This window comes from Panthera leo, chromosome C2, assembly GCF_018350215.1.
Source record: "Panthera leo isolate Ple1 chromosome C2, P.leo_Ple1_pat1.1, whole genome shotgun sequence".
NCBI classification, from domain to species: Eukaryota; Metazoa; Chordata; class Mammalia; order Carnivora; family Felidae; genus Panthera; species Panthera leo.
This window is the reverse complement of record NC_056687.1, coordinates 77,563,179-77,574,136: the sequence shown is the minus strand read 5'-3', so window position 1 is coordinate 77,574,136 and position 10,958 is coordinate 77,563,179.

Sequence of the window (10,958 nt, the reverse complement as noted above, 5' to 3'; positions counted from 1 at the left end):
GTTGGGAGGAGAGACACAATTACAGTCTGATAAGTGATATCATAGTGAAGGGTAGGTTCTGAGCAGTTATCTAAGGCAGTGATTTCCCAGAATCTCCCAAAGCTCTGTTAAGAAATTATGATGCCCGGAAACCACAATCTCTGTGGGTATCTGCTTTTTGATAACAACTCCTCAGGTGATTTTGATGATCAAACAGTTTTAAAAGTCAATCACCTACTAAATAATGAAACTTGAGTCTATAAAGGGGCAGAGGAGTTAAGTGGTGAGGAGAGGGGAAGAGCAGAGATCTTTCAGATAGAGGAAAAGGCTTTGTCCAGATGCTAGAGAGCGTTACTGGTTCAAAGGAACTGCGTGCATGTTAAGGAGTCGTAACAGGTGAATCTAGGAAAGCAGACAAGGGTCAGATTGGGAAAGATCTTGCATGCCGAGCTAAATACTTTGTATTTTCTCCTGATAGCAATGGGAACCTTTAAAAGGGTAGTGCAAAGCCAATGTGGTAAAGGAGGTACTGAGGAATTGATGCTAATCCAGCTGACCACCCAGGAAAGTTTTTTTTTTTTTTTTTTTCACTGTTTGAATTTTTGTGGTTGGAAAATTTTGTTTAAATGGATGGTCACATGATTAGTTTCCTTCTACCATGAGAATTTTCATGCCTAAACCCCATTTTGGGGCTTTATCCCTTGTAGTTCATTTCATCTCTGTAAATCAGTTTGGCTTAATAGAACTTAGTTGATCAATTTAATCGATCTCTGCCAAAAACAAAACAAAAAAAGTAAAAACAGTGTCTACCAATGTTTTGATTATCTGTTTAAAGTCTCCTTACATATGTAAGAACATTAGTAGCTTGCATTTGATGTATGTCATTAACAACCATGATATACTCTGATATCTCCACGTGTTCTAATTACTGACCATTGATTACAAAAAAAAAATCCAGTAAAATTTAGTTTTTAAGCACTTGCTATAAGAAGGTGGCCATGCAGGTGATAAGAGGGTGAGGAGGTGCCCCTATGCCCTGATGAATCTCACAGGCATTGTGGAAAATGAAAAGTGGAGGGGTTTTGGGTCCTATGTATCTCATTCACAGTTGTGTCAGTCACCTTGGATACAATGTTTTCCTGGAGTCTCATTGTTTTTCTTCATCTGTAAAATGGGATGGCTAAACAAGATTACCTCCAAGATAGCCTTCTGGTTTTAACCATGGGTTTCTAGTGATCTAGTAGGAAAAAGTGCAGTGCTAATATAAGGTAGAAGTCTACCTTGTATAGTGGCATTAGTACCATATTCTCTGGAGTCAGTCTGACCCAGGATCCCAGCTCCATTATGTGCTACTTGTGAAAACTGGGATAGCATAAAACATCACTCCAATCAGGCTCAATCAGTTAAGCATCTGACTCTTGATTTCGGCTCAGAGACAGGGCGACCTGTTGGGCTGTGCCCTGACAGCACAGAGCCTGCTTGGGATTCATTCTCTCCCTTTCTTTCTGCCCCACCCCCACTCATCCGTGCTCTATCTCTCTGTCTCAAAATAAATAAACATTAAAAAAATATCCATCACTCTAGGGGCACCTGGGTGGCTCAGTCAGTTAAGCGTCCAACTTCAGCTCAGGTCATGATCTCACGGTTTATAGGTTGGGCTCTGTGCTTACAGCTCAGAGCCTGCTTCAAATTCTGGGTCTCCGTCTCTTTCTGCCCCTCCCCCGCTCACACTCTGTCTTTCTCTCTCTCAAGAATAAATAAAAACTTTAAAAATGTTTTTAAATAATGAAAAAATATATATCACCTGTTTCCTCATCCATAAAATGTGTGTTCATAATAGCAATGACCTCTTCTGATTGTTGGGAGAATGAAAAGAGATGATATTTAAAAAAGAATTAGCTCAGTTTGTGTCATGTAATAAGCCTTCAATAAATGTTTGCAACACTAATAATTATTCTTATGTGTAATATATATATATATATATATATATATATATATATATATATATTATAAGCCAAGAGTTAAAATTAGTTCAAAGGAGAGATTACATACAAACGGGGGCGTCACACTATACTCATAAGAAGATAACATTTGAGAAGTTTCTTAAAGATGGAAGAGGATCCCATGAGTAGGTTTGGGAGAGAGGGAAGAGGCCAGAATGCCAGAAGGTCTTTCTGATGGAGGGTAAAACTTTACAGTGTTTCTACACGGATATAAAACAGGATACAAAGTACAATAGAGCGCCTTCCACCTTTCCTGAGTGATGTCAATTTCACCGCCTCCCTGAGGGCAGGTTGGTTGAAACTATTTCACTGATAAATTTAGATGAGTGAAGTGACTTGCTTCATAGTTTCAGTACAAAGCTTTTGTAGGACCAAGATGACAATCTGAAGGTCACGAGTGCCAGGCCCTGATTCTATCTTGTTCGGTCTTACGTTGATCTTACACTTGAATCCTGCCTTAGGATCTTACGGAGTCAGGATTTTGGACAGCTACCAGGTAGAGTAGAAGCTTGTCCCTGAATACTTGCCAGGTGTGAGGAGGCCTTGATTTCAGAAGGACTTCCATTTCCCTGACTCATGTACGTTGGCTTTCATAGTTTCTGCTGGACACCTGCCTGTGTTCCGCTTTGTCTTGCATCCAAACTCTGATTCTGCCACATTCTTGTTCTGTCACTTTGGTTAAGTCTTTTGACAAACAGTCCTCATTTTCTTCATCTAAAAAATGGTGATATGATGCTTTTCTAATTATGTCTTAAATACAAAATTAAGTAATATAAGTGAAAATGTTCATGAACTCCAGTTAAATATAGCTAACTTGATAAAGAGTTCTTTCCATTACTTCTTTGAAAACTCGTATATAGACCTTTTATTCATTTGAAGCATAGGTATAGAAATTTACTTGAAGTTTTGTTTTGAACCTCTGTTACATAAATTGACTATCTATAATGATCAAACTTACTGGACAATTGTTAAAGCTTCTTAATTATCATAAAAGCTAAGAAAATCTAAAGTGTACCTGGGAGTGAACCAAGTATATGGAATTTCAGCTCAGTATTTTCTATTAAAACGTCCTGCCTCTCATACTCTGGTTTCTCTTCAGATCATATAAATCTTTCGCCTTTTACTAAAACGTCCTGCCTCTTAAACGTAAAATGTATTCCAGATAAACTATACTATTACTGGACCACTGTAGAGGAACCTATGTAGAATGTGAAAGGTAAACTTATATCTTTATCTGACAGATAGCAAATATCTATGAAGAGCCTAAATATTATTGAATGTCCTTTCCCCACTGGCATATTTTGTTCTTTGATGAGTTTCCAGAATGACACCTAACAAATGGAAATGCAACTCATTTATTAATTTATTCATTCACTCAACATATAGTTATTGAACCCTGGAATTCAGTAAAACTAGGCACAGTTTCTATTTCCAGGAAACTTATATTCTTAAACAAACAAACAACCCCAGCCTGTGAGATTCTACAATGATGTAATCACTGTACTTAGTACAGGCCAAATCAATCAATCAATCAATCAATAAATAAATAAATATCCCTGTTTCATTTGCCTAGAGGATGGCTATCACAAACTCATCCCTCAACAATGAGATTGACCCCTGGGCCTTTGTTCCTTTGCCAGCAATACTCTTTTTCCATCTTTTGTGTTCAGAGACGTCTAAGCATTTAAATACCAGATCAACCATCAGCTTCTCCATTAAGTCTTAGCAATAATTGCCTAGAGATATTAATCACTCCATCATTTATGCTCCTAAAACATTTTTCAGAAACACATATTTCAACACAAGATCTATCTATCTGTCTGTCTGTCTATCATGTATCTATCTATTTGACTGCAAACTTCTTAAATGGTGTTTTATTGATTTGGGGATAGTAAGCCCATCATATGTCTAACATACACTTTATACTGAAGATTTTGTTTTGTTAAGCACTATCTGGAGACATCAGACTAACATATAGAAAACTTGAAATAATGATGTGCTAAACTATGTGGCTGTGGATTACAAATCCAAACGACAGAGAGGAGAGTGAGCTAACGATATCAAATCAGGGTCCGTGAAGTTAATGATGATGAGGATTATAATAAATGGCAAGAAAAATAAAAACCATCCCAGCTAGAAGAAAGAGCATCAACATATGTTCAGAGACAGAGGTTACCACAGATTAAGGGGAAAAAATGCATAATAACTAGAATGGGAGCTACATTAATAAGGACTGAGTAAGCAAAGAGGGGGTAATATATCATTGTCTTATGAGAGGTATAGAAAGGTTCTACAAAGAAACAGAACTAATAGGATGTGGGAGATATGTGTCTATCTGTATATATCCTAGTTATCTATATATCTATATCTACATGTATCTATCACTCTACTGTGGTTATGGTGGTGGGCAAGTCAAGTCCCAAGACCTGCAAGATGAATGGTTAAGCTGGAGACCCAGAAGAATTGGTCCACAATCTGCATGTCTGAGAACCAGGAGAGCCAATTATAGTTCCCATCTGAAGGCTGGCAGTCTGCAGACCAAGGAAGGGCAAATGTTTCAGTTCAAGTCTGAAGGGAAGAGAAAAAGTAACGTCCCAGTTTGGAGAGTGTCCGATGGGAAGAATTCTCTCTTACTGGGAGGAAGTTTAGCCTTGTTCTATTCGGGCCTTCAGAGGACTGGATGAGATCCACCCACATTAAGAAGGACAATCTACTTTACTCAGTATACTGCTTTCAATATTAATCTCACCCAAACACCCTCACAGAAACACCCAGAGTACTGTTTGACCAAATATCAGGGTGCTCTGTGACCCACTCAAGTTGATAACATAGTTAACTATCGCAAGATATACAGAGGAAATAACAGGAAAGATAAATGTTATCTCATGTTATTAATAACAGGCTTTCTGAAGAAGGCATCTGGAAAGATATATTGGTTTGGGATAAGTGAGTTTGGAGTATTAGTGGAGATCACTCCTAAAGACAAAGCAATATGAACAAAGATATAAGTCAGGAAAGGTCAGAGTGTTTGTGGTTCCAGCAGGAGCTACTTACACGGAGCACAGCGTAGGCTATGGAGAACAAATAGCAAGATGTCCCCACCACACGTTCCTCCCCCCGAGCAGTCATGTCCTTTGCATTTCTGTTCCCTTTTGGCTCCCTACTGCTTTTCCAGCTCAAGACTGACTGTGAAAATAATGCTGGATGTGTAAAGTGTAGACAAGTTATGAAGGTTAAAAAAAAAAAATTAGGCTGATGAATTTGCTTCTAAATTAGTACATTTTAAGTCACGTGCCAAAGAACCAGAGGATCAGTTAAGGACTGGAGTTGCTTCTCCTTGGTGGACAAAAGGAAACAGATCTTATTAAATGGACTGACACAAGGGGAGGTCCCAGGGACTGGAGGTGAGCAGGATGGGATGGATGTTAGTCAGACTGGCCAGGAGGGGGGGTACAAGCTGTGTCCTAGGAGCCACCAAAGGTAAAAACTAGGCAGTCCAGTCCATTTACAAGTCCAAGTGGTCAGTACTAGGATTTCAATGACTTATAGACTCCAAAGACTCTGAATCCAGGAAGCTATTGGAAGACAGGACACTGGCATGGGGTGATTTGGGGCAAAGAGCAAGGGGACGAGTGAAGGTAATTTCCTAAAGTATAATTCATTGATCAGGACTTGTTTACATTTGCTTCCCCATACCTGGTTGGTAGAGCTCACTCTGGTTTAAAGGCTAAGGATTAGGACAGAGAGGAATTAAGTTCACAGGGGGCAGAAGAAAAGGATGCTGTCTGGTCTCTCTGCTACTTCATCACTCATGCTTTCTTGTCGAAAACGTTCACGGATTCACAACAAATATCAAGTTAATCCATGCTCCTCAATCTGGAATTGAAGATCTTCTACAATGTGAACATAACTTGCCACTCCAACTTCATTTTTCTCTACTGTCCCAAAAATATGCTAAACTATGGATACAGGAGAGTACTCACTCTTTCCTCCCAGCTCTAGGCCCTTGCTAACATGATTTTATCACTGATGTCATTTAGCACCAGTGTAGTAAGTGAAATTGGAAGTTAGTAATCCACTGTCTTGATGGGAACTTTCTTTGTGCTATTTTCATCCCAGAGAGCTGAGGTAAGAATACATTAATTGATCCCACTGGATTATAAAGGTGGGCACAGGGGCAGTGATAAGGACACAGCCTGACAGTTTGTGAGAGCATGTCCTGCAATCCCCTAACAGTCTTACCCAATATGGATGAAGGATACACTGAACATTCACCATTCACAGAGTCTTTGGGATTTTTTTTAATGCTTATTATTTATTTTGAGAGAGAGAGACAGAGAGAGACAGAGAGACAGAGACAGAGACAGAGACAGAATCCAAAGCAGCTTCAGGCTCTGAGCTGTTAGCACAGAGACCAATGCGGGGCTTGAACTCATGACCTTTGAGATCACGACCTGAGCCAAAGTCAGATGCTTAACTGACTGAGCCACCCAGGTGCCCCAAAGTCTTTGTGATGTAAACAGAAGAGCTGAAACTAACTCCATGAGTGAATGCTTACATATGAGGAGAGAAAATAAGAATGAAGAGCAAAATGATGAGAGAAACTTAGTAATGGCAAATTGAATGTGCATGAATCATTTGAAAAAAGAGTTTCACGTGTGAGAAGCCTGATTCTGACGGACTCATTTAATACCAATTTAATACTGAACATAAGGATGTGGGTAGAGGGGTGTAGGCCATTCAAGAGAAAAGTTTCATGTTAGGATGGCTTTATGAGTTACGTGTTAACTCAAAGGGAGTAAAATGCTAACCTTTGATACCAGGTTTATTCTAGCATATTCACCCAAAGCACCCTTGAAGGCTGAATGGTACCGTAACATGATGAAAGTCTTGTTTTTCCAGGTGAAATAAGTTACAGAATGAGTAATGCTGTAAGCATTGCTGCTGAATTGAGGTGTGATTTTTGATGAATGATTCACTGAGTCATCTCTGAGATTTGGCTTAAGTAAGACTCAAATTCTATGTAAAGTAAGACATAAATTAACAGCATAAAATTTCCAGGACCTCATGCTCTCCCATGTGTTTTCAAATTGGAGAGTCCAAGTATCCCATCATGAACTGATTCATGAACTGTCTACCAGTGGTAAGCCTTCCTCTATGTGAGTATCTTCAATGTCAAGAAACCCACCAGACCAGACTGGAAATTGTTGGAAATTTCTCCCTTAACTGAGTACAATTCTGTTTTCCTATGCTTTCAAATATTTTTTTAGTCACATTCACCAAAGCCTCCCAGAAAGATCATCATTTCTTTCCTACATATCAATTCTCCTATTATTTAAAACCCACTATCATGTTTGTCTCCTTTATTTAGATTCAAATACCCTCTTGATCCCAACTTTCCCAGCCATACCTAATATGAGATGATCTCCTCATCTCATATATATATGATATATATTATTTTATATTATATTATATATAATATATTTTTATTTTATATATTTAATATATATATTAAATTTATATATATAAATATTATATATATTTATTAAATATTATATATTTATATAAAATATATATTATATATAAATATATAAATATATTATAAATATATATATTTATATATATATATTTTATATTTTATATAATTATATAAATTATATATTTATATAATATATAAAGATATATATTATATATTATATATATATATATATAATATAATATGATCTCATTAACTTCACTACCTGGAAGCTTCTCCTCTAGATGGGTTCCATTTACATTAACCGGTGGTACTCAGAACTAAGCACAACCAATCTAAGCATGGTCTAGCCAGGATGAACACTAGAGTTCCAGTCTAACATCACATAATTCTCTGTAATACGTTTTTCATTTGGAGGCATTTAGTCCCAGTTTCAACTGAAGTCACTAGACAAAAAATATCACATTCCACAATGGGATGAGAGACCCCAGGCAGAAATTGCAAAAGAGGTGTCTTAGAACCTGTTTTGCAACTCTTAGTGGCCAGCTATCTCAGCCTGCACCACCCAGGATCCCACCCCCATCGCCATATACTGTGAACTGCAACAAAGAAGATAAATATTAGAAGATTTTTTGGAGACAACTGGTAGTATGTGTTGAGTCTCACTTCCTTGTCATCATGGAGAAAGGAGAGAGTTCTCAAATCTCACTGTAAGTCTAGGGAAAGGGGTTCCAACTCATCTACTCTGAAATCGTAATTCATTGTTTATTATTTTCCAGGCACTGTATTAAGGCTTTTGAAAATGTTACTTACCTTTCATAGCCATCTTAGACAGATTTCATAATTCTCATTTTATTGAGCAAGCAATTAAGTGACCGGCCCAGGAGAGCACATGTGTTAAGTGGCTTAGCCTGAACTCAGGTTTGCCTGACTCTGAGGTCCAAGCTTTTAACCACAGATTTATTTTGCTATTAGTTATAGTCAGTATGGCCTCTGACAACAGCAACTGATTTTGTCATGTAAGTTTTTCCAATGAGCACTGGGCAATTAAAAATGAGTGAGAAGAGCATTCATGAGTTGTAGTATAAATCAGCTATTCCTTCTAAGGACGTGTATTCTTATAAAGAATATAGATAGAAGGGACAGTGTGTGACACTAAGAGAAACAACAGTTAACACACACACAAAAAACACCTTACTGTTTTTCTCAAACGAAAGTGCTGAGCTGCTTCCACCTACAGGCCAAAGGGGTAACTGCAGTCTTCCCAGTTGTTCAATGAGCTCCTTCCACAGACCAAGAGCTCAGCTGCCAGGCTGAGGGAGCCACTCACTTCATCACCAGGTGGCTTTAAAGCTTCATCCAGGCCCAGTGTGTGCCCAGGGGAACACAGTGAATATGAATGGACCAAAATTTCTTAGCAACTGTGCAGAACAGAGAGCTCTGGAGCTGCAAAGATGGTAGTGCCACTTCTGCCAGCCTGGGATTGATCCTGGGGGAGCCAGGATGGCTCAGAAAGAGCAAGTGTAACCTTACTTCCTTTTCTATAAAATGTGGGAGCTGTGAGGATTCAATTAAATTCAGCATATATTTGGTAAGACCTACCGCATGCCAGGCGGAATTTTAAGCACTTGGGGTGCATTGGTGAACAAAACAAAGCTGTCTTTATGACACTTACGTGAGATAATGCATTTGAAAATATTTTGTAAACACTGCTGAGCCACATGCATGGTGACAATTGTCCTTTGTGTTTCTATTACATTGGGAAACTCTGCTTTTTTCCAACTAATATGCCTGGACATTATTCTGGGGAGTGGAACTATAACTTAAGGTTGTATTCAGAGTTACCTAAGTGGAGTTCTTCATTTCACACCATGAGCCTGGCTCTGGGTCATTGACTATAACTTCTCCAATACAGGGACCATGTCTTCCATCTTCTATTTTTTCTGTGTCCCCAGAACCTCGCATAAAACTGGAGTCAGAGTAGGCTGCCCATAAATGTGGGCATGGAACAGAACTAAACTGTGAATGAGTTGATAAAGCTAGTTACCAGAGTCGACAGCACGGGCAGAAAGGAAAAGTGATTGTCTGTATGGACTTGTGAGTGATTTGTTCTCCTTCTACACTCTCCATCTTCACAGCTGCCTACACATTTCAATCTTCCTTAGAAATGCACACACATTCCATCATGAAGTCCTTCCTCCTCTGTTAGTTGGTATGGCTCTCCTTTCCTGGGTCCCCTTTCATATTATGGACTCACCCACAGAAATGAACATTTAAATCTGATTGCCTTGTGTTGTTCTCTACAAGTACTAAACTTTTGATTCAGGAACAGTTCTATAGTTATAGGAATAGTACCTTCACCTTCAACGATATGCAATGTTTAGTACCACTTGAGGAATGAAAGTAATTTATAGTCTATACTTTTCTTATAGAAGAATCTCTGATTTCCCAAGATACACGTGTACATGTTTGTGTTTGCATGTAGAATGCATGCATGTGCTCAGCGTTTTCTCTCTTTCTTGATCTTCTCTGTTAAGCTCTTATATCTGGATCTGGGACCTGCTATTGGTTATCAATAGGGAAGTGTTTGTACCAAAGATGCAATTCTCACATCTCCCCTCCCATGGCTTTGCGGTCTATAATATATGACTATGAAAAATAGTATGCTGGTTTTAATTCTGATTTTCTTTTCTTCTCAGTCTCTCAAAGTGTGGTCATCTGTTTCAGAATCAGAATTTTAAACAAGACATTTGTAAAATCTGAACACGTGGCCTCCACTCCCAATTTCCTGAATTCAAATCTTTGAGGGTGGAGCTCCCACTTCTGCATTTGTAATAAGTGGCTTTGGAAATTCCAGTGTGCACTGAAGTTTTAGAACCATTGCCCTGGGTGCACTGTTAGCGGGAATAGTTCATTGTGAAAGGTACTTAGGTGGAAAGCTAGCTGCTAAGTCCGGGATTTTTCCTGTAACGGGTTGTGTGCTTTTGGAATGGGTTTCCTCTCCCAGACCAATAGAGCATGAACGTTTTAGATTTTAGGGCACAGGGAAAGATTCAATTGTGACTCAGCAAAATAGTATGTATGCATTGTGGCTGCCTTACACCATAGATAATTCCATTCTTGAATGAACACTTCAAACAATAAGCATTATTTTTCCCAATTGTTAAGTAAAATAAGTCAGTAAAATTAGTAAAATTGAAAGCATCTCGAGTGCAACTTACAAACTAACAGTAACTACCTCTAACATATGTATCCTCGTTTATGGTGACAGTTAAGTTTATCTTCCACATAGGGTTTTACATAAACTTATGCATTTACTCTTAACTTTAAATTTACATTTTTATATATTTGAACACAAATGAATTAAAATGAGAAAATAACACGTTTCAGTTATAAAAAGTTATTAGTTATTATTTTAATATATCCTTGAAGGATATTGTATCAATACTGATTTTAGCCTTTTACCCTAAATAGTATAACCCAATCATTTTTAAGTTGGA